The sequence below is a fragment of the Primulina tabacum genome, chromosome 9 (assembly GCF_025594145.1).
Source record: "Primulina tabacum isolate GXHZ01 chromosome 9, ASM2559414v2, whole genome shotgun sequence".
In the NCBI taxonomy this organism is placed as follows: Eukaryota; Viridiplantae; Streptophyta; class Magnoliopsida; order Lamiales; family Gesneriaceae; genus Primulina; species Primulina tabacum.
The window spans coordinates 23,133,924-23,159,898 of NC_134558.1; the positions used below are offsets into that span (position 1 = coordinate 23,133,924).

Consider the following 25,975-nt stretch of genomic DNA (forward strand, 5'->3'; position numbering starts at 1 on the left):
CGTCACATGTTTAATAGCTTCATGATAATATATGTTTTATATGCTTTGGAATTTTTATACGTGATACGATATGAAATAAGAAATTATTTGATTTCAATGCATGTTGGCTTTGCGGTGGAATTGGACTATGTTGATTTTTGGGTTTTAGTATTGACGTTCTACTGTTTGGGGCTATAAGTTAATCGTTGATATTATGAATGTCTTTGGGACACGTAGATTTTCTAAGAAAATATTTATGATTCGTGGTTACTGGTTGAATTAATTTTTTGGAATTAGATGTAAGGAATATTGATTCGAGGATTTGTAATTACTTTGGGAGTATAGAAATGTATAAATTGAGATTTTAAGTTTTGATGAAAGGTAAGATTGGTTATAGGAATTGATTTTGGGTAAATAAGTTTAAAATTTTTGAAATTCTGTTATGGGAAACCCGTAGAAAGAAATTAAGAATGCCAAGAACTTATAGGTTAATCGTAGGATTTTTGAAATTAAGGACCAATTAGGATAATTTTTTAGGAAATTAAGAATTGATTTTGCAACTGCTAAGGAATTTGGGATTATTTTAGCAATAAGTGCGAATTGAATGGGTTAAATGATAAGAATTTTCGATGATTTAGGCTTGTAAGAATATTTGGAACTTTGGGATATCTTGGCTATAATGTTATAAGGAATGCTAATCAAGGGTTTTTAAGGATGAATCAATTTTAGACTTGAAAATCTAAGCGTTAGCGGATGCATTTGGGATTTTAATGTTGAATTATGATAAGTTGATGAACATTTTGGGTATAAAATAAGTAAAGTAATATACGATAAGTATGGTCATCCATCTTATAATTTTGGGAATTTTAAGGAAAGTTGAAATTCGAGGTTATAATAGTAATAGCACTAAGTCATTATGGGTCTTTTTATGTTGCGATTTTAAAATAAGGATTTAGAAGGTAAAATTAATTGGGATCAAGGAGACGTAAGGATATTTAGAATTTAAGTTTTATTTGAGTAGCGCAACGGAAGCGTGGATTTTTGGGATAATAGAACTGAATCTAAACTTTGGGTTACTAAAGATAAGCGAATTTCGAGGATGAAATTCAATTTATGGGGGAAGATTATAACGCCCCGAAAATTTTAAAGTCCACACGAACCACATGCACGAGTTATTAAATTTCCTTTGTATTTTAAATTAAATATTTTAATTGCATTAATTAATTATGTTGTGCATATTTACAAGTTTAAAATATATTTTTCTACATGATTGCATTAAAATGTATTTTTAAATGTTATTCGAGTTGCGATCGAGGAACGGAGACCGAGGGCTGAAAAATGGAAAATAATTTTATTAAATAATTGTTTTTAATTAATTAAAATATGGGTGATGCTTTTTATTATTTTTTAAAATAAGGGGTTTTGAGGTGATTTTATACGCCGGGACGTAAATTTTATCGGTATGGGTTTTTCAATAAAAATGCGACCTTTTTGGCAACCCGGCTAATAAATTCACAAATTTATTTAAACAAAAACTTTGATAATATTTTATTAAATCCTAATTAAGACTAACGAGCTTAATTTAGTGACTTAATAGGCCTAAACCTAGTTAGTAATTTAATTAGCTATTTAAAATATTAATCACCTAAAACCCTACTCATATTCACGCCTCCCACTTTTAAAAATTCAGAAACTCTCCCCAAAACTCACAGCACACACGGCAACACACACACCACAAAGTTGAAGGAATTTTCGAAGGGTCAAGGTAGAAGCTAGCCAAGGTTTTGCTCCGTTCTTTGACGTCAACATTTATTCGTGCGTTTAAAACGCAAAGGCACGCCATACATCTCCTTTTCTCGTCTATCACATCGTAATATTGTTTTCAATCACGTTTGTATGAAAAGCATGATGTACTTATGTATATTTTCGAAATATTTCACATACATGTGGTAAACTTTTAGTTTTATATCCCAAATTCATGTTTAATATATGTTGAAGGGGCTGCCATGATTAGAAAAAGATCAAGTAAGGTTTTTACATGCTTTAGGGTCCTAGAACACCACCGTACACGCTGTAAGCACAAACGAAGCAAGCGGGTTCAGGAAAGAGGGAAAAAAAATTCTGTTGCACATGGGGTGTTTCGGTTTTGGGATCATGGGCGCTTGGTGGGGTCACGGTTGAACCGGGGCCTAGCCAGGGTGGGGTTTGGTCATGGGAAGAGCCTTATCCATGCTAGGACTCGTGCATCATGGGGCTGGGTGGAGTCCTGATACACAAGGACTCCTACCCGAGCCGCGCGAAGGGCAGCGCTTTTGACAGCAGACGCGCAAAGGGAAGTAAGCTCGGCTAGGGGGCTTCGAGCTGGGCTTGAGGGAGTCTTTAGGGTCCTAGGTGGTGCTCACGAGTCTGGTTCATGGGTTGGGTCGTTGGTTAGGGTTCTAGGCACCTAAACGTAGAGACCTTGCACTTGTGGAGTCTCGGCCATGCTGGTGCAGGATGGTGAGCTTCGGTTCTTCACTTAGGGGCAGTTTCCGTTGGTTCTTAGGGTCCAGTAGGGTACGTAGAAGGGTTAGGGAGAGGCTGGCTTGGTGTGGTCCGAGTGTGGCTATAAGGAAAATCGTGTTGGCTCGGTGATGGCTAGCACCGTAGGTTAGGGTTTTCCAATTGGGAAAAATAATTGAAAAACGGCTCACGGGGGTCGAGTCATGGTTCATAAGGGCTAAAATAATATAAAAAGACTAAATTTGAAATTTAGGAATTTTATATTAAAGTTTGGGATTTTTTCGGGATTAAAACACCGTCAAAACAATTAATTAAAGATAAATGAAAATAATTAATATTTAAGCATAATACAATTAGAGGAAAAGTAATTTATGCTTAAATAATTATTTGGGACATGTTAGAGTCAATGAATTCAAGGAAAAGTCAAAATCGAGGAATTTTAAGTCTAGGGGTAAAACGGTCTTTTTATACCTAAAATTAGTAAACGTCATTGCAGTGCTCTGAATGCTATTTTTATGATATTATGATTATTTTTAAATGTTTATGAATTTTACGTGATTAAATTATGATTTCTAAATGTCTATGGGATATTTATGATTAAGGAAGACATTTAAAAGACATGTTGCATGCTTGGTTTGAAAAACAAAAATGTTATGTTATGCATGATTTTATAAAGTGATGTGAATGTAAAACGTTGAAGGAAGTGAAGTAATTGTGACTAATTAAATAATGATGGAGATATCGTGAGGGCGACGGTCCCAGTGGGAGCCCGACGATCGTATTTCCATTATTACGAATATGAGGATATGAGGTAAAGGTAAGAATGAGAATATCGTGAGGGGAAAAGGCCCCAGAGGGAGCCCATTTATGGGAAAGGCCCCAAAGGGAGCCCTGACGATCGTATTTCTATTCAAAAGAGGATAGGCCAAGGCTCAGTTGACGGGTAAGAGTGTCGCTGATGTCCCCGCCGCCCAGTACTGTGGTTACATGTAGATGGATCCATTGACTTTTGAGGTTTAAGGAAAGTCAAAATTAACGATCTAAATTCAACAAAGGAAAAGGAAAAGGAAAATATTTATGATCAAGATAAAAGATTTCATGTTATGTCATGTTAAGGAAAAATGAATAAGTTAAGGTTTATTTATGAATGTAATGAAAATGTTATTTTTACGTAAAAGTATTTTCACTGTTGCATGTGATTCTATACGTATTATTTGTTATAAATATTATGGTGTGTTGAGTCTTTAGACTTACTAGGTGTGACGGATGCAGGTGAGTTTGAGGGAGGACTTGATGGGTGATTTTGCTGAACTGTCGGTGCATACAACCCGAGGACCAGCGCTTCTACTTTTCCGCATTTACGATTTATGATTCATGACTTACGTTAAAGATTTTAAGACTATTTATTTATGCTTTTTAGAGATTTTTGAGAGGTTTAGTATGGGCTATACTTTTCAAATTTATTGTTTTTTAGGTTTGGTAAAACATGCGACGATTTCATTTTTATGACTATATCACTTGATTTTTAAAATACTAGTTAGTTGATGTTTTATTTAAGGGGTATAATAAAAAATATTTTAATGTGAGATATGTATATGGCCGAAAATTGAGTGTTTAAAAAAAATTTATAGTAATTTTAAAGCAATAAAAAGGGCAGACGTTTCACAAATCCCTTTCCAGGACCAATGTTTGAAAAGCATCGCGAAACAATGGGATTAAAGTTTATGAGGAGTTGGCTCTTGGGCAAGTGGGAGATTGTTAGAGTAGATGCCCTGCAAGCCAACTATTGGCCAGGGATTTTATTGACTCAGTTGTAATAAACAATCTTTATTTTAATATAATTCATTATTTCATGGTTTGTTATTTTTTTATCTGTATACCCATGTTATCAAACATAGATAAAGACCTTGATTATACTTTAATACAAATGAATCGTAATTCGATGTTGAAACTCGTTTGTAAACACTGTATGATCTAAATTCGTTCCTAGTCGATTCAGCGGCCTAAAACATGGATAAATGTCGCTTGAGCTCAAGATTAGCATCTGTGATGTTGTGTACTGCGTTTCTTGGTAAGGGCATAGAGATGTCCAAACATGCAGATGGGTAGTCATACGATGATTATACCGAACAACTCTCCCTCAGACTTTCCAAGTGGTTATCATTCATCGAGAGGATAAGTCTGTAGTTATGATTGTACAACATTAGTCCTTACGACCCGGGACAACACTGAGGCTATATATGCTAGGGCTATGTTTTGATTCGTTTACTGGCTCCAGGAGAGTCATCAGGTGGCGAGGTTGGGTACAGTTGCGACACATATAGGAGCCAGTGCATTGTAGTCGGGAATTCACCGCTCACCTACGAGTGTGGATGTGGGGACCCGGACGCTAATCATCTTATTAATCGTCATTGGGACTAATTTAATTAATTATAATAAACAGGGTCTAAATTTTTTTTTTTTTAAATGCGGAACGTAATGGCATACATCTTAACATACACGTCAGTATTAAAGGTACAAATCTTGCACTATATACAATCAGTTTCAACTAAGGTTTAACAACTATATAACAAGTGTTTAAACCCTAACTCTAGTCCAAGTCCGTAGTCTCCACTCTAACTCGATCTTTCTTCACCTCTGTGACCCTGAACCTGTCCCACCTGTTGCCATGCACACATACAGACAAGACAACAGCCGGATAACTCCGGTGAGATATAAATATCCCAGTATAAACAATGTATCAATGCAATCATATAAAACATATATAAAAGCATAAACAATCATTAAAACATGTATCCAATCTGACTACATGAACCAATACGAATCTGTATTTAAGTCAAGGACTTATTATCTTATCTCAACTTATTTCTAACCTAGGGATCCCGATCTAATTTAGACTTTGGTATGCTGTATCGAATGTCTACAATAGACGTCGATCTACATCTTAGCTCATCGATACACCGTAAGTCTAGATTCTACGCGGTTCTGACAAAGACTCGGCGGTTCTGCCCTAGCTAGGCTGATCTGCCCTAGACTCAAACTCTGGCTCTGCTATAATTCAATAGACTAAACATATCAATCTGATAATCTGCAAATATCAATGCAATAAAATAAAGTATGTGATTTTGGGAAACTCAAGTCAAACCTAACTCGAGTTGTGCAATCCCGAATCAACATTTATTTATACCTTTCTTGTTGTCGCTCTGATACAATCGAAGTCTCGACTCAAAGTCTGTCAATGTTCAATCTGGCAATGACAATATCAATATACTGTATCAATATTCTATTCAAATCAAAACATCCCCGTCTTATCAAATTCTGACGGTACAACAGTACAATCTTGCGATACCGGTGATACCACACCAGTATATACTAATTCCAATAACTTATAATCAACCACCGTACGAATCTGACATCACATCTCAGTCACTTTAACTGTGAAATTCATAACAATTCCATGATCAATCTGTTTCTTAATCTGACTTCGATTCTATGATGTCTACTATGTCAAGAACACTATATATGAATTGTATCTGATTCTGGACATAGCATAATTTCAAATCTTAATAAAACGTGACAAAACTTACGTCCTGTTGTAGCTGTCGTTGCTATGAACTCGGTGTCGTACTCGGATTCAAATTTGGACGGACAGGATTGATCGCAAATCGAATTGAACGTAATTTTCCCCGGGAGCTCTCGTTCCTCCTTCTTCTGAAACTTTTTTTTTGAGGAATTACGTTTCTTTATATATATATATATATATATATATTTATATATATCCAATTCCCATGCCAATGAAACGTGGAAATTTTTCAATTTGCATGTCTCGCGCATATGCGCGACATTACTGGCGCATATGCGCGAGACCTACTGGTCTCGGCCTTGGCAGCTCGCGCATATGCACGAAATTACTGGCGCATATGCAGCTATGTCTTCTGGACCTCACTTGCATAGGCTCGCGCATATGCGCGACATCTTCCGCGCATATGCGCGAGGTCTTCTGCCCGTTTGGCGCATGTGCGCGCATCCGGTCGCGCATGTGCGCCAATGCTACTGTCCTCGCACATCAGTTTTCACACGCGATCTCATTTCGTGTCTCGGTTAGCCCTTTCATAATCGTCTTGATTAAAAATTAATAATCGTAATTTAACACGGTATAAAATCTTGGGCATTACATTTCTCCCCCCTAAGATACGATTTCGTCCTCGAAATCACAGGCATTCAATTATATCAATAGGGAGTATATACGGAAACGGTCTAAAAAGTTTACATTATCGAAACAACTCAGGGAATTCTTGTCTCATATCTGATTCAGTTTCCCAGGTTGCTTCTTCAGTGCCATGACGAGTCCATTGAACTTTCACAAGTGGAATGGTCTTCGTTCTGAGCTGTTTTTCCTTACGATCAATAATCTGAATCGGTTTTTCAATATAGCTCAACGTCTCATCCAGTTCGGCCTCGTCTGTCTGAATAGCATGTGAAGCATCAGGAAGGTATTTCCTTAATAACGATACATGAAAGACATCATGTATCCCGGATAATGAAAGCGGTAACGCGAGTCGATATGCACGATCTCCTATCTTTTCGAGAATCTCATAAGGCCCAATATATCATGGAGACAGTTTCCCTTTCTTGACAAATCTGACAACTCCTCTGAAAGGTGAAATCTTTAAAAATACTCGGTCTCCTGCCTTGAATACCAACGGTCTACGTCGAACATTGGCATATTTGGCATGTCTTTCTTGTGCTGCCTTCATTTTCTTTTGAATTAGCTTCACTTTTTCTGTCATATCTCTGATCATGTCAGGTCCAATCTCAGGCACTTCAGAGATATCATCCCAATAGAGAGGGGATCGACACTTCTTTCCGTACAACGCTTCAAATGGTGCCATCTCAATACTCGTCTGATAGTTGTTGTTGTACGAAAACTCACAAAGTGGCAATGCATCTTGCCAATTAGTGTTAAAATCAAGCATCACTGCTCTCAGCATATCTTCCAGTGTCTGGATAGTCCGTTCTGACTGTCCGTCGGTCTGTGGATGATATGCGGTACTCAGATGTAACTTCGTACCGAGAGCCTGCTGCAAACTCTGCCAAAAGTGCGAAGTAAATCGAGGATCACGATCTGATACAATTGACTTCGGCACTCCGTGCAATCTGACCACTTCTCTGACATAAATCTCTGCCATCTGGTCAAATCTGTACGTCATCTTGTACGGAATAAAACATGCGGATTTGGTCAATCTGTCAATCACGACCCAAATCGCATCACAACCTCGGGAGGAACGCGGTAGCTGCGTCACAAAATCCATGGAAATATGATCCCATTTCCATTCAGAAATTGACAAACTCTGTAATAAACCTCCTGGTTTCTTTCTTTCTGCTTTCACCTGCTGACAATTCAGACATTTGGAAACAAATTCGGTAACGTCAGTCTTCATTTGTTTCCACCAGAACTGTCTTTTCAAATCATTATACATCTTTCTGCAACCAGGATGAATACTGAATCGACTGTTGTGCGCTTCTGAAAATATCTGTCGTCTCAAATCTGAAACATTCGGCACAACCAAACGATTATTTACATACAAGACGTTATCACGTACCTGATATTCCGATCTATGCCCTGTTCTGACCATCACTGTTGATCTCTGTACATTCTGATCAACTTTCTGAGCCGCTTTAATTCTCATAATCAGCTCTGGTTCTACTTGCACCGTATAAAGTCTCAACGGTCTATAATTTGTTTCAAATGCTAATCCAGACAAACAGCAGTCTTCTATCAAATTTGAAACACCGATCGTCGACAAGGATAAAGCACATACCTTTCGACTTAGTGCATCAACTGCTGCATTAGACTTTCCTGGATAGTATTTGATTTCACAATCAAAATCTTTAAGTAAATCAAGCCATCTTCGTTGCCTCATATTCAACTCAGACTGTGAAAACATATATTTCAAACTTTTATGATCAGAATATATCTCGAATTTCTCACCGTAAAGATAGTGTCGCCATATCTTTAATGCAAAGACAATGGCTGCCAATTCCAAGTCATGAATTGGATAACGGATCTCATGTGGTTTAAGCTGTCTTGAGGCATAAGCAATAACATGCCCTCGCTGCATTAGAACACATCCCAACCCTCTGTGAGAAGCGTCGCAATAAACCACAAAATTACCAGTACCGGATGGGATAGTCAACATCGGAGCACTAGTCAATCTCTTTTTCAACTCCAGAAAACTGGTCTCGCATTCTTCAAACCAAACAAATGGAGCATTCTTCTGAGTCAGCTGAGTAATTGGTTTAGCAATACTTGAGAAATCTTTAATGAAACGACGGTAATATCCCGCTAAACCCATAAAACTGCGAATTTCGGGCACTGACGTTGGTCTTGGCCAAGAAATCACGGCTTCAACCTTACTGGGATCCACTGATATCCCATCTCCGGATATAATATGACCCAGAAATACTACATGTCTTAACCAAAACTCACATTTCGACAGTTTAGCATATAATTTCTCAGCCCTTAAAATTCGCAACACAGTTCTTAAATGCTCAGCATGCTCACCCATATTCTTTGAATAAATCAAAATATCATCTATGAAAATAATTACAAAATCATCGAGATATTTCTGGAATATACGGTTCATTAATCCCATAAATACAGCTGGAGCATTCGTCAGACCAAACGGCATGACAATAAATTCATAGTGTCCATACCTGGTTCTGAATGCTGTTTTTGAGATATCAGAATCTCTGACTCTCAGCTGATGATATCCCGATCTCAAATCGATCTTGGAATATACTGAAGAACCCTGCAACTGGTCAAACAAATCATCAATACGAGGCAAAGGATATTTATTCTTTACCGTTGCCTTGTTCAGTTGCCGGTAAACGATACAAAGTCTCATCGAACCGTCTTTCTTTCTTACAAACAATACTGGAGCACCCCATGGAGAAACACTCGGTCTGATGTACCCCTTGGCCAGTAAATCTTCCAGCTGATCTTTTAATTCTTTCAATTCAATTGGTGCCATTCTGTACGGGGCTCTAGAAATTGGCACAGTACCTGGCATCAATTCAATGCTGAAGTCTATCTCTCTAACTGGAGGTAATCCCGGGATCTCATCTGGAAAGACGTCAGCAAACTCACGTACCACTGGCAAATCAGCCAAGGATGGACTCGACTTCAGTACATCTACTGAATAGACAAGGAATCCCTCTGCTCTTTTCTGTAACAATCGAGTCATAGATAATACGGATATTAAAGGAATTCTCGATCTAGAACCCTTACCGTAAAATTTCCATTCTTCCGTCATATCTGGTCTGAATCTCACTATCTTGTGGAAACAATCAACTGTGGCTCTGTACTTGGTCAGCATATCAATACCAATAATACAATCAAAATCAGACAACCCCAGTACAATACAATCTAATTCAATCTCATGCCCGTCATACTGTAGTACACAATGTTTTACAGAATTTACGGATATTAAACATGTCCCTAAAGGAGAAGAGACAGACACTACAGTGGCTAAAGACTCTACAGGCAATGCATGACTCAATGCAAATCGTTCAGAAATAAATGTATGTGAAGCATCGGTATCAATTAATACATAAGCAGGGTAACCCCATAAAGAACATTTACCTGCCACAACGTCATCTAGGGCTTCCTGGGCCTGCTCCTCGGTCAAAGCGAATACTCTGGCCTGCTGTCTAGGAGGCTGGCTAACAATCTGGCTACCTCCTGGCCTTCGCTGTGACTGAGTTGGCGCTGACTGGAATGTATGAACAGCAGCTGATCGTCTCTCAGTCTGTGCTGCTGATCCCGATGACTCGGCTCCCTGAGATCTTTGGGACCCTCTCTGTGGACACACTTTAGCAAAGTGTCCCGGCTGTTTACAGATGTTGCAACTACCAGTCACTCCCTGGCATTGCTCAGTTGCATGTCTTCCTCCACAAGTCTTACAATAAACTCCAGTATAACTCTGGCTCTGTCTGGAACCACCGGAGCTGGAAGAACTGCTGCCAGGTTTCTTGAATTGCTTTCCCCTGGCTTTCAAAAATTCTTTCTTCCCTCCACTGCTGCTGCCACCCTCAAATCTGGGAGGTGGTTGTTGTGGTCTCGGTGCTGGAGGCACAAATGAAGCCCCTTTCTGTCTCATCAAACCGGCTTCTGCTCCCTTAGCTCTGTTCAGGGCGTCAGTAAAATTATTCGGTCGCCCTGTGTTCACCAATGTGAAAATATCGGGGTTCAAGCCATTGATGAACTGGTCAGCAGTAGCTTCCTCGTTGTCAGCCACATATGGAGCAAATTTCAATAAGGTGGAGAATTTGGACACGTATTCTTCTATGTTCATATGTCCCTGCCTTAGATTGGCAAACTCTGCCCCTTTGTCCTTTCGGTACGACACTGGAAAGAATCGTTGGTAAAATTCAGTTCTAAATATATTCCAGGTAATAGTCGTACCTCTATGCTCCATGGCTCTCTTTCTAGTAATCCACCAGTCCTTAGCAACATCGTGTAACTGGTGTCCAATTAATCGAACTCGCCTCTCATCTGTATACTCCAATGAGTCAAAAAGCATTTCAATATCATCAAGCCAACTCTCGCACTCCACAGCGTTCTATGTTCCTTTCAAAGTTGGCGGGTGAAATGACTGAAATCGTTTCAGTAACGTTTCCATTGGAGTCGGTGTTACATCCATTGGAGGATTTGATGTACTTTCCTGTTCTGGAATTCGTCTGGGAGGCATATCTGGTTATCAACAGAATTAGTAACTCAAATACAACAACCAACTTCAGTCCTCCTCTGATCATCTTACTGCTGATCTAGAATCGGTGCTGATCCATTCTCAATAAAACATATTACTATATCAAATCAGATAAGCAAGTAACATGTATTAAAGCAGTAAGACATGCTAGCATTCAAAAGCAGGAAAGAAATCCTTAATCTACCCCGCTCACTAGCCTCTTCTATCTCAATCTAAAGGATCTATCGCTCTGATACCACGTGTTGTGAGGACCCGGACGCTAATCATCTTATTAATCATCATTGGGACTAATTTAATTAATTATAATAAACAGGGTCTAAATTTTTTTTTTTTTAAATGCGGAACGTAATGGCATACATCTTAACATACACGTCAGTATTAAAGGTACAAATCTTGCACTATATACAATCAGTTTCAACTAAGGTTTAACAACTATATAACAAGTGTTTAAACCCTAACTCTAGTCCAAGTCCGTAGTCTCCACTCTAACTCGATCTTTCTTCACCTCTGTGACCCTGAACCTGTCCCACCTGTTGCCATGCACACATACAGACAAGACAACAGCCGGATAACTCCGGTGAGATATAAATATCCCAGTATAAACAATGTATCAATGCAATCATATAAAACATATATAAAAGCATAAACAATCATTAAAACATGTATCCAATCTGACTACATGAACCAATACGAATATGTATTTAAGTCAAGGACTTATTATCTTATCTCAACTTATTTCTAACCTAGGGATCCCGATCTAATTTAGACTTTGGTATGCTGTATCGAATGTATACAATAGACGTCGATCTACATCTAAGCTCATCGATACACCGTAAGTCTAGAGTCTACGCGGTTCTGACAAAGACTCGGCGGTTCTGCCCTAGCTAGGCTGATCTGCCCTAGACTCAAACTCTGGCTCTGCTATAATTCAACAGACTAAACATATCAATCTGATAATCTGCAAATATCAATGCAATAAAATAAAGTATGTGATTTTGGGAAACTCAAGTCAAACCTAACTCGAGTTGTGCAATCTCGAATCAACATTTATTTATACCTTTCTTGTTGTCGCTCTGATACAATCGAAGTCTCGACTCAAAGTCTGTCAATGTTCAATGTGGCAATGACAATATCAATATACTGTATCAATATTCTATTCAAATCAAAACATCCCCGTCTTATCAAATTCTGACGGTACAACAGTACAATCTTGCGATACCGGTGATACCACACCAGTATATACTAATTCCAATAACTTATAATCAACCACCTTACGAATCTGACATCACATCTCAGTCACTTTAACTGTGAAATTCATAACAATTCCATGATCAATCTGTTTCTTAATCTGACTTCGATTTTATGATGTCTACTATGTCAAGAACACTATATATGAATCGTATCTGATTCTGGACATAGCATAATTTCAAATCTTAACAAAACGTGACAAAACTTACGTCCTGTTGTAGCTGTCGTTGCTATGAACTCGGTGTCATACTCGGATTCAAATTTGGACGGACGGATTGATCGCAAATCGAATTGAACGTAATTTTCCCCGGGAGCTCTCGTTCCTTCCTTCTTCTGAAACTTTTTTTTTGAGGAATTACATTTCTTTATATATATATATATCCAATTCCCATGCCAAGGAAACGTGGCATTTTTTCAATTTGCATGTCTCGCGCATATGCGCGACATTACTGGCGCATATGCGCGAGACCTACTGGTCTCGGTCCTTGGCAACTCGCGCATATGCGCGAAATTACTGGCGCATATGCGCGATGTCTTCTGGACCTCACTTGCATAGGCTCGCGCATATGCGCGACATCTTCCGCGCATATGCGCGAGGTCTTCTGCCCGTTTGGCGCATGTGCGCGCATCCGGTCGCGCATGTGCGCCAATGCTACTGTCCTCGCTCATCAATTTTCACACGCGATCTCATTTCGTGTCTCGGTTAGCTCTTTCATAATCGTCTCGATTAAAAATTAATAATCGTAATTTAACACGGTATAAAATCTTGGGCATTACAGTGGATATCCTATGTGATCTGATGAAATAATTGTGCGTGGAATCTCTGGCCAGAGTATGAGATGAACATTGGAGAAGAATTTCTCCAATGGTACATGCGATGCCACTATTTATATGTATCACATAGTTATCGAATTATTATGCAACCCTCGATGAACCAATGGTTGCAGATTCGATCGGGATATATGAGATGAAGGGACTGTACTGTACGTTAATCATAATCGACTGGTTCTTGCAGGCACTATCAGTGATACCTAGGGAATCATGGGGCAATGCTACTAGACGCTCTTACCATGATTCGATGGATTTTATCAGAAATATGATTTTTGACATTTTCATGATCAATTGTTGATGCATAAAATGGGGAAAATTAGGATAAGCCCGAATAAAGGATTATGTCCCGAATCACAAAGAGTTATGAACCCACGGCTAGCTGTATCCCTGAACCATTGAGGGTCACACAAGCACTGGACCATTTGTTCTCGTTGGGAGAATAAATTCAAGGAGTTGAATTTATATTATGATATAGTAAATTCAAGGAGTTGAATTTATGATAATTAAATTTTGAGAAAATAAATTCAAGGAGCTGAATTTATAAGATAGTAAATTCAAGAAGTTGAATTTATGAATTTATAAAATTTGGAGAGAATAATTCAAGGAGTTGAATTTATAAAATTTGAGAATTTAATTTTTTAAACTCAAAAGTTGGGTTTATTAAATATTAAATTAAATCTTGTGGGAAATGTGTTTAATGAGCTTGTAAGAGTACAAGTTCAACATACTAAATAATTAAAGTTTTAATTGACTTTGATTAATTAGTTAAACTAGTTGGACTAGTCCAATTAATTAATCAAGCTCATTAATGTTAATTGAATATGCCCAATTATTATATTATGGTAATTAGGTCATGCAGGTTTTATTTAAGTAGGAGACTTAACCCTAGCCTCCATAACACTTGGTATTTTCGAAAATCCTCCCTCTCCTCTCAAAGAATTTTCGGCCAACTTGAATTTTATTCAAGGTCTTGAGCCGCCTCTCAATTTGATCTCCTACGTTGAAACTTCTTCCAAATATTCTAGTGCTATTTGGAATAGGAACAAATCTTCTAATCGTGGACCTGATTCGAAGAATAAAGAAAAGAGTTCTTGAAGAAAGTTCGTAGGGAATTCATCAAGAGCTATATCTACTTATACGGGATTAGTTGGAGTAAAGTGAATTAATTCACTAAAGGTATATTACTAAACTTCATATGAATGTTTATTCATAAAATCATATGAGACATATATATTTTGATTATCAAAATAAAATAAAAATTTTAAACTTCGCTACGTTTTGGACACGAGAAAACCGAGATCAAACAAGTTTAACACAAAGTTGGATTTTGACTCCACCCATTGTCATCTCTGATCTCAAGACGTAGTAAACTTGGCCCATTGCTATTCCGTGCGCCATGTCTCTGGGGCTGACGCGTGAAGCAGAAAGTGTAAATCAAAGCAAAGAAAAAGGATATAAAGAGAGTTTTCTTCTCTTCCCCTCTCCTCTCTTATCTTACTCTGTGAGTCAAACTTCCACATACATCTCTCTCCTCCATTAATCTGAGTCTTTCTTTCTTCTCTGCATTCACATTCATTCTTTGCTTCTTCCTTTTGGGTTCACGAGATCCCCGTCTCTTTTTCTTCTTTCTTTTCTTTTGGGTTGTTTTTGTATCTCCATTTCTTGTTCTGTTTGTGAGCATTTTTTTTGTATTTGGAGTGTGGATTGAATGCTGCTGATGAAAATGTTGCGTTCGGGGAAATCTATGTCGGAGCAAGGATTGGAGACTCTGTCGGATAGGATGAGAAATACATTGGGTTATGACATGTTAAACTCAAAACTGTATTTTAAAGCAACTTTTTTTTAAATAGTATAATTTCTGCACCAAATACAATATTCATCTCCAACCCATCTACTTCAAATCTTAATCTGAAATATTCTTTTTATGTTATTTATTTAATTTTTTTATTAGTTATTAAATGTATATTTTTTAAATGTAGTGATATAATTTTAATTATATTTTATATTCGATATATTTAATATTATATTTTTAATAGTTGCGATAATATTACATTTGGAAAATATTTTGGTGATTTTGGAGATTTGGATTCGGATCCGATTTTTTAAATTATTGATGATTTAGTTTATTTATCTTTTATTATATTTGTATTTAAATTATCTAAATTTGAATTGGTATTTTTGTTTTAACGATGTACTTAATGTTTAAATATTAATAAATAAATTTGTGTGTTAGAATAAATTAAATATATATAATTATTAAATTAATATAATAATAATATCATATTATTATATAAATAATATATAAAATTTGTAATATAAATATTTATAATTTAAAAAAAACAAAAAAAAACATAAATAAAAAAAAATTAAGGCGCAGGGTTCCCTCTGCGCCATATTAATATGGCGTTAATATGGCGCACAGGGAAAGGGATTGGAGAAGCCCTGGCGCAATAAAATCATCTCCAAACCAAAATTTTGTTTTAAAGCAACTCTACTCTAAAATAGTGCAGTTTCTGCACCAAATACAATGTTCATCTCCAACCCATCTACTTCAAATCCTACTCTAAAAAAGAATATTCTCGGAATATTCTTTTTTATTTTATTTATTTTATTTTTTTATAAATTATTAAATATATATTTTTTAAATATATTTTGGTGATTTTGGTGGATCAGGATCTGGATCCGGATCCGATTTTCCAAATTATTGATGAGTTAGTTTGTTTATCCTTTATTGTATTTCCATTTAAATTATCTGAATTCGAATTCGTATTTTTATTTTAATTGTGTACTTGAATGTTTAAATATTATTCAATAAATTTGTGTGTTAGATGTTTAAATATAATTAATATTTTATATAATTTATATAATTAAATATTTTAATTTTTATAATTTTATATTTAATAGATATTATCTAACTATAAATTAATATAATAATAATATTATTATATAAAAAATATTTATAATTTTTAATATAAATATTTATAATTAAAAAACAAAAAAAAAATTAAAAAAAAATAAGAAAAGAACTCTGCGCTATGCGCCAAATGTGGCGCAGAGAAGAATGGAGCTGCGCTGGAGAAGCTTCACGCCATTTTGCTGCTTGGGTTGGAGATGCCCTAAGACGGACTTCCGGGAGCTCGATCTGGTTTCTCCGGTTTCGCCTCTGAGGGCTCGAACCTGGCTCGGCCGCTGCCACCACCAGTAGCAGTTCCAGTTCATGTGGATCGGTTTCGGGACGGAGCGCTTTTGGATTCAACCCGAATGTCCCCAGGAAGTCAGTTTCAAATCCCAACAGCCACTCGGGGGAGCTTTCGGCAGAGAGTTCCCCGACGGCGACCCGAACCTTCAAGCCCGGGCGTTCCCGTTCCGACTCTTGTGGGTCCCAACAGCTAACTTCAAGCGGAATGGGGTCCGTCTGCTCGCCGGCCCCCGACTGTGCTTCCAACGGGGAACATTTGCCTCTCTGGCCGGATCGTGAGAACCGGCATGGCGAGCCGAGCTACCAAGTCTGATACTTTGGGGTCTGGTTCGGGGAATTACGGACATGGAAGTATAGTGCGTGGCCATGGAGCGACTAAACCGGCCGATGCCGGGGCTGCTAAGTACTCCAGAGGTGTAACGGTTGGCGGAGAATCGGAGAGGAAAATGGGATCATGTAGTGGTGTTGATCCGGATGATTTCAAGAGAATGGGAAATGATAGTTACAAGAAAGGTCACTTTGAAAAGGCTTTGACTCTTTATGAGAAGGCCATTGCAATATCTCCCGGAAATGCTGCATATCATTGCAATCGAGCAGCTGCTTTGATAGGGCTGCGGCGGTTGCCTGATGCGGTGAAGGAATGTGAGGAGGCCATTAAGTTGGATCGGGGATACGCAAGGCCGCACCAACGCTTAGGATCTTTGCTGCTTCGGTGAGAATGTTATAAAAGATTGAATCTTTAACGAGATTATCGAAATTCGTATGTATTGGGATTTTGGTAGCTTTTGCTGTTCCCTTAGTTGTAACGTTTGTGTTTTTGTAATTCTGTGATGCCTACCTGAATCGCTGAATTTTTTTTGTCATTCAGTCGTAATTCGTAAATGGTTTTTGTTTATTTCAGCCCGAACTGGTTCAGGTTGGATTTCTTTATCTGTGTTTTACTGTTTCGTTTAATTTTTTTAATAATGTTGTGATTATAAGCCCTCTCTTTACATTTTGTTTAACATCTGTTCTTGATGATCTTATTGGAATGCTTTTTGTGGGGTTCCTTTTTGTTCGTGGTTTCAATTGCGGTTACAGGACGGAGGCCCTTGTCGATTTATGTGGTTTGGATGCTTTCTAAACTCAAATAATCTGACTACACAGTCTATACTAACTTCGGATTCTTTTTGCTAGTTATTTTAATTTGGTCAAGGAGGATTCTATCTTGTGAAATGTCATGTATAATGTACATGGTGGCATTTTTTTCATTCTTATTGAACGGTTATTTGCGGAAATCTCATGTTAATAAATAGGTTTTGTCTCATTTTTCATTTGTACTTTACCCCAATTACTCCATGATCAGTCTAATTCCTTGAATGCAAAAAGTTTAGGACAGGTTGAGAATGCCAAGAAGAACATATCTTTTCCAGGAAATCAGTCAGACCCCATTGAAATGCAGATGTTGCAATCGGTGGAGAAACATCTAAGCAGGTGTGCAGATTCCCGAAAAGTTGGCGATTGGATAAGTACATTGAGGGAAGCTGATGCTATCATAGCTTCTGGAGTTGATGCTGCACCTCAGGTCCTCTTTCTTTCCATCTTTCTTGTCTTCTTATAACTTTTCGACCAGTAATTATGAAGCACGCCGATTTTCCGATTCTGAACTGGTTGAATTTGAATTTATAGCTTTTTGCCTGTAGGGCAGAAGTTTACTTGAAGCTCAACAAACTAGAAGACGCTATCATTGCCATGCCAAAAATCCCTTCGTTTGAACCCTCCACCAGTCCCCAATTGCATTCAAAGATTTTCGGGATGTTTTTTGATTGTTGGTGCACAAATTGAGTTGGCCAGGGGAAGGTGAGTTTAGAAACATCGGTGATGTTTAACTTGGTTATCAACTTATTAACTCACAAGATCTGAGTATGTGGATTTAATTACTTTTAAAATGTGATTGGGTATGTAAGAAATTGATATCATATGATAATTGAGTGAAAAGTAAATTAAATTAATTACTGGTTGAAAAATTGTGTGATTTTGTAGTGATTGCCTTTTGAATTGTTGATTTCAAATGGGATATAATGATTAAATAGAAAATTTAAAGCTATTAAAGAAGAAGGATATTTCTAAACAAATAAGTAGGTAAACTATACGAATTTTGAGGGAAGAGGAGGTGAGTGTGAGAGGCCGAACAAATTGGGGTCTTGAATATGTGATGAATGATGAATCTTTGCAGGTTTGATGTTGCACTTATGACCATTGAAAAAGCTGGGGAGATCGACCCTCGTAATTTTGAAATTTCGCTTCTACTTAAAAATATAAGATTGGTGGGCAGAGCTCGAGCTCGTGGAAATGATCTATTCAAATCGGAAAGGTTTACTGAAGCCAGTTCAGCTTATGGGGAAGGAATCAGGCTTGTTCCGTCGAATGCCGTTCTTTACTGCAACAGAGCAGCTTGTTGGTTTAAGCTTGGGCAGTGGGAAAATTCGGTGGATGATTGTAACAAAGCTCTCCGTTTCCAGCCTCATTATGTCAAAGCTGTTCTTCGAAAGGCCGCTTCAAATGGCAAGGTACGGATTCCACCTCAAAAACCTTTCTTAATTTGTAAAATTGCACCAAATGGGTGCCCCTTACAAATCCAAAATTGTTGGAAATAGATTATTTATTTTTAATTGGCTTTATTATTACTATAGTTGGGAAATTGGAAGGAAGCTATAAAAGATTACGAGGTGTTGAGAAAGGAACTCCCGGATGACAAGGAGGTTGCTGAATCTCTATTTCATGCCCAAATTGCTTTGAAGATTTCACAGGGAGAAGACGTTCATAACATGAAATTTGGTGGGGAAGTAGAGCAAGTTTCGGGTTTAGAGCAGTTCCGAGCTGCAATTTCTTCATAGTGTAAGTGTGTTGATTCATATTTTCATAAACTCACAATGAGTTAATGATCATCATAAGAAAAAAATTGTTTCAGGTGCATCTGTTGTCCATTTCGAAGCTCGTTCAAACCTGCAATGCAAGCAGATATCTCCATTCTTGGATACATTATGCTGCCAGTTTCAAACTATCAATTTTCTCAAGGTAACGACCTTCGGCTTTCTTTTTCTTTTGGGTTTGGTTTTGAAATTTGCAGGTCATCCGACTGAATTTATTGTGGGAAAGCAATAATTGTCCTTATTGTCATGTATGTGTGCTTATATAGTACAACAATCTAAATTTTCATATGTGACACAATGATCTATATACAACAGTTGGTAATTTAAGGTTTTAACAATCTGATTTGCATCGTTACCATTTACGATCATTTGTCTTTCGATATAGCGAGATAGTCTTGGTTTATGTAACATATAAAAAATTTGAGTTGCATTGTTACATATTTTATGTTTCGCTGTAGAAATGCTCTTGATTATCTGTTTCAATACCAGAAGTATGAAGTGTTGTGGATTCATGCTTTTGACTTGATTGTTTTATTAATTCAATATCTCTTACATTGTATCATCAATCAGTTTCTTTAAAAATCTATTTTTATATTTGATTCAAAGGTGGATATTGAAAAGAGCCCTGCCATTGCTCATGCCGAAAACGTTAGAATAGTACCAACATTCAAGATATACAGAAACAGCAATCGAGTTAAGGAAATGGTATCTCCTAGTACCGAGGTTTTGGAGTCATCGGTGAGACATTATAGTACTTAGATCATGGATATACCACATGGCTGCAAAATCGCCCACCCTTGTATATGAAGTTACTTGTAACAATTCTTCGAGCTACAACACTATAACCAGACCTACATAGGCTAGCTCTTTTGCTCTTCTTCACCAATTAACTCATTCATGATTCATTCTTCCGTTGCTCCTGTCTACCCTTTTACACCGTAGTCCATTTTGGACCTTGCTTCATATGAGGTTCAACTTGACCGGCTACTCCCTCTCCCGGCGCATCATCTTTCAAGAAACGAATAGCGATCTATAGAGGCGGAGATATTTGCTGGCTAATCCAACGTTAGAATATGATACACGCATGTATAGATATATATATATATATACGTATGGTGATTTATTCAATCAATACATTGGAAGTTCATTGATGGAGGTGGATGTCTGGTGGTGGTATATGCATTGGAGTAAAGTTTGACTTGCAACAAAGAAATAATATTTGTTTATAAATTTTGAGGTTAATTCATTTGTTGCTAAAATTATATGTGCTCCCATTATGTTACTACTTGCCAAGGCACAAGCCTAATCCAATTGCCCGTTCGACGTGATACCCGAAAAAGAGGGGTGAGTTCTAGAGTTTAAATTTGGGTTATATTCTATGTATTTGGAATTTATTTATTTTGACAAATTATAATTTTTACACTTGATAAATGAGGTAAATGTACATAAAAATAGAGCAAATGAATGTAAAAAAAGCCATTTAAATTTGATGTCATGATAGAAAAAATTCTCATTCTTCATAAGTCCTTGTATTGTTTAATATTGAAAAAATTATGATATAACATTCACTGATATACAACACTGTAATGCAAAAATTTTTGTTGTTTTTTTTTTTAAAAAATATAAATGAGTTCATCACTCCTTGTATAAAATTACTATAAAATATCATAAATTTAAAAATTGTAAATCAAATTTTTGGTTTTATATGCATGTTTGTTAAAAAGGTTTTGAGAGTAGAGGTATCTCGCACATCTTATATTATACACCATTAAGTTATCGAATCTATATCTATATTATTATTTCCCTATATAGTTTTTGAATTTTTTAAATAATAAAATGTTATTTTCCAACAATCTTGGCAAGTTTAAATATCTGAAAAAATTATTAAAATTTGATGCCAACAACTAATAGAAATATAATAAAAGAAACTCATTTAATTTTGGAGAAGAGTATAAGTGTAAATGAATCGAGTTAGTTTGCGAGTTTATCGAACTGATTTGATAAATATTTGATTTATATTTGAACTTATCGAACTCGATCGAACCTGAACATGTTCGAACATTTAGCCGAACTCGAACCAAAATTATTTTGTTCAATAGTTAGATATTTTATTAATATAATATATTTATATAATAAATATATATATATATATTTCGAACATTTCGAGCTTTCGACCAATGTTTTCGAACCTTGATATCCGAGTAATAGTTCGAATAGTTCACGAATAGATTCGAATATTTCAAGACGAGCTCAAGCTGAAGAAATGTTTGAAATTTTCGAGTTTCGAACCGAGCTCAAACTAGAATTTATTTAATTCGAGTCATACTCGAGCCTTAATTTTTTATTATTATTCGATTCGATTCGGTTCGTTTGCACCCCTAGAGAAGAGTCCTCACACCTATCATTGAAAAGAACTATGAAATTGACACGTGTGAGCAGATTTCCTGCCACTTGGCGATTCAATTGGGCTGCAGCCGATGATAGCTTTTATTTTTGGCTATTACTTTGCCACATGAAGGGTGAACAAAACGAACCCGATTTGTCAACTTGATCCGAGTTGACTCGAATTTTTAGGTCAGGGTTGAGATTTTTTGGGTTTCAGGTTGGACCTGAAATCAAATCCAAAAAAATATGCTTAGTTAGGTTGGGTTGGATTTGGGTCGATCTGATTGGCCTATTAATAATTATAATGTTGTGTATTGGTACATACATTGAAAAGTAAGGTAGTGAAATTTGTAAACTAAGGTTTATAAAAAGCTGTCAATTTTATTTAATTTTTATTTCATACATTGTTTCAAGGTTTTACCTGCAGAAAAAAATTGAAAAGTGAAGCTTAAAATAATTAAGTTACTTTGTTAAAAAATTAAGTTTGAGTGATTTAACAAAACTGGTGATACAACAGATGATTAAAAAGTTTAATTTAACTTGGTTAAAGGAAAAAAATGGATACTCCCACACAAAAACTTTTTTTTAAAGAATTCCAACTGATTACCTAACTAAATTGACTGTGAAAGAGAGATAATGATAGAAAAACTAATCTAAGGACAACTAATAGAGCCTAATTAATAGTTTATTTCAGCTGATCAGTCAGCCCAAGTCTAAATATTTTCTGAAGAATATAAGTATACCCAGTGATTAAAAATCAGAGTCCAATTGAAATATCAGATAAAGTTTTCCATACCAACAGTAACTGATTCTCAAACAAAATGTAAGAATCCATGCGCACTACCAGAATATGTTAGAAAAGACGATGATAGGGCAAGAACGACGTTTATATTTGGAAAAAAATATATGATTTTAAAAGGTTATTGTTGTAGATAAAATCTATAAATAGATAATTTTGACAAGCTTTTGAAGCTCTCCAACTCTCTGAAGTAACTAATATATCATTTTTCTTGGAAAAGCTTTTTGCGACCAAAACTAATAAAAGCAAGCACACACCAATAAGATATTATCTGATCATTTAAGAAATAATTTGTGCTTAGAATTTATTTTTGAAATCTCTGTAATTGAGAGTAATAAGTCTTGCTGCTCATTTTGATTTAGATCGAAGTTTACAAATAATTTCAGTTAGGCACTGTTAAATCAAGTTGAAGTGGGTAATTTCAAATTGCTTGTAATTATCGAAGTATTTTAGTGCAATCATTCTGTGAGGAAGAAGGGGTGACATGGGAGTATTGAAGTCTCCGAACATCAAAAAACAAACTAGTGCCAATTTACTTTTAAATCTACCTTCTTTACCTCTCATTTGATAACCTAAACTGAGTTTTGATAAGTAATTTTGTTCAAGAAAGTTTCAGTTTAGTCTATTTCTGCACAGTTCTCACTGTTGACTTACTAAGAAACCAGCTGACAAGAATTATATTTTTGTGTTGCTAGCTCAACCGAAATATTTGTTATATTGTTGAGATAAATTTATTCACCATCTCTATATATATTTCCGATCCTAACAAGTGGTATCGAAACAGGCTAATTCTTGTCTTTGAAGATTATTCAGTCAAATGGTCTCATTTAGTAAAATCTCGATGTTCTCCAAGGAAGACTTTGATGATTGGAAGACTAGAATGCAGACTCACTTTGGTCTTCAAGATAATAACATGTGGTTTATCATCTCAGATGGCCCGATGAAGATTTAAAAAAATATATTGTGATTGTCGTTGTTAGAGTATCTACCCAGCGAGCCAACTTGTGACTTTGGCTTTATTGATTTTTATGTAAAAGCAATCTTTATTTAAATAATATTTTACATTCTATCCAATCATGACATTTACTTTATCTGTATATCTATGCAACCTGCATAGATGAAGTATTTGAATATGCAAAAGGTACCATGAGGTCTGCTTATCAACGTAATATCATGAAACTCATTAAGAATTATACCATATACTCTAAACAGGTTCCTAGTCGAATAAGTTGCCTAAATAAGTATAAAGGTCAGTTGAGCTTGAGAATAGCATATATGATGTAAACGCCGTGTTTCATTGGTAAGAGCATAGAGATGTCCATTTGTTCAAATGTGTGATCATTTGATGGTGCACTGAACTAACCCTCTATCAGACCGTCCAAGTGGTTATCACTTATTGAGTGGAATAACACGCGGTTATGGTTGTACATCATTAGCTCTTAGACTAGAGACATCGTATAAGCTTTACGTACTAACATTCACTTTGATCCAGATCCATTGAGCGTCATCATGCAGCATGATTGTGTCTAGTTTCGAAATACGTTGGAGTTGAAACTTTGTATTAGGGGGATCATCGTTTTTCCTACGAGTGATGATATCATATGTGATCTGATTAGTTAATAGTGCAAGAAATCCATGGCCAGAGTAAGACATGTACATTTTGGAAAGGTTTGTTGAAACGACTCTACTTCAACTTTATTTAATTTACTAAAATAGTTTTTTCTCTAAATCATGCATAATTAATTCATCATAAATAAACTAGCATAAATAGTCAAATAACAAAATTCCATATTATCCATAATCATTCATGCAGAATAAGTAAAATAAACAATAAAGTCTAAAATTTTACTCAATAAATTTTAGCATCCTAGAAGTCAATAAATAAAAACGATAATTCATAAAATCATCAAAATTCTTTAACATATGTGGAATTTCTAGGTCATCGGGTATGCACTGTGCCTCTCGGATTGATTATTGCTATATGTACACTATTAATATATTTATCGATGAAAACATAGCGCCATATTCTATTGTTATGTGAAATGATTCCCATTGATTATTGCTATATGTACACTGTTAATATGTTTATTGATGAAAACATAGCACCATATTCTATTGTTATGTATTAAATATGAAAGACATTCATGAATATTGAAGATGAGTAATATGTCATGAACATGAACATGAAAGAAAAGGAAAATGACTGATTTTTATATGATATATGAGCTTGTTGACATCATGAGTGGTTTTAAGTCCACAAAACCTATTGGTCAATATATGTTCATGGGGCGTGGGGTTGTCAAAAGTGCCCCCTGACGTCCAACACAGTAATAGCTATATAATAAAGCCAGCACACACTACAAGAAATTTCAAAATCAACAACACACATACGACAATGGTTTTAACTAAAACCGTTGTCTATTAGCGTGTTTTTTTGGACAATCGCCAACGGTTGTCGATTAGCGTGAGTTTAGAATAAAACACAACGATATTTAGCGACGGTTTTTCTACAACCGTTGCTAATGTTAGCGACGGTTATAGCTAAATCGTCACTAATTTGAAATTAGCGACGGTTATAGCTAAATCGTCACTAATTTGAAATTAGCGACGGTTTAATTTCAACCTTCGCTAACGTTAGCAATAGAATCAAATAAAACCGTCGCTAATTTGAAATTAGCGACGATTTAGCTATAACCGTCGCTAAAATTAGCGACAGTTGCAAGAAAGTCGTCGCTAATTTCAAAAATTCGATACCACCCAAAATTCCCTCCATTTTCTTCCACCACTCTCTATAAATACCTGCTAATTCGCTCCATTTTCTTCCATTTCACTTCACAACACTTAAAATTTTTCTCACTTACACGATTTTACCACTTCACAACACTTAAAATTTTTATCTCTTACACGATTTTACCACTTCAAAACAATTAAAATTTTTATCTCTTACACGATTTTATCACTTCACGACACTTAAATTTTTTTATCTCTTACACGATTGTACCAATTCACAACACAGATTTATTAAATTATTAATTTTTTTTATTTTACCTAAAATATTAGCGACGAAATTCATGTATAAACCGTTGCTAAGTAGCGACGGTTTTGCACATGAATACCGTCATTATATTTAGCGACGGTTATTAATAAATCGTCGCTAAGTTTAGCGACATTGTAACAAACAATCGCTAAATATCGACGATTTATATATGAATTCCGTTGCAAATATCATTTGCGACGGTTTTCAAAACCGTCGCAAATTGTAGCTAGGACAACGGTGAAAAACCGTTGTCTTTGAGCGAACCATTTAACAACAGTGGCTTTAACAACAATTTTAAAAGGGTTAAAAACC

The 25,975-nt window shown here is 36.1% G+C and overlaps 1 pseudogene; it reads left to right on the top strand.

Annotated features, from left to right (window-relative positions):
* Positions 1–16,365: 16,365 nt before the first annotated feature.
* LOC142555000 (TPR repeat-containing thioredoxin TTL1-like) lies at positions 16,366–20,661 on the top strand (annotated as a pseudogene).
* Positions 20,662–25,975: the final 5,314 nt, after the last annotated feature.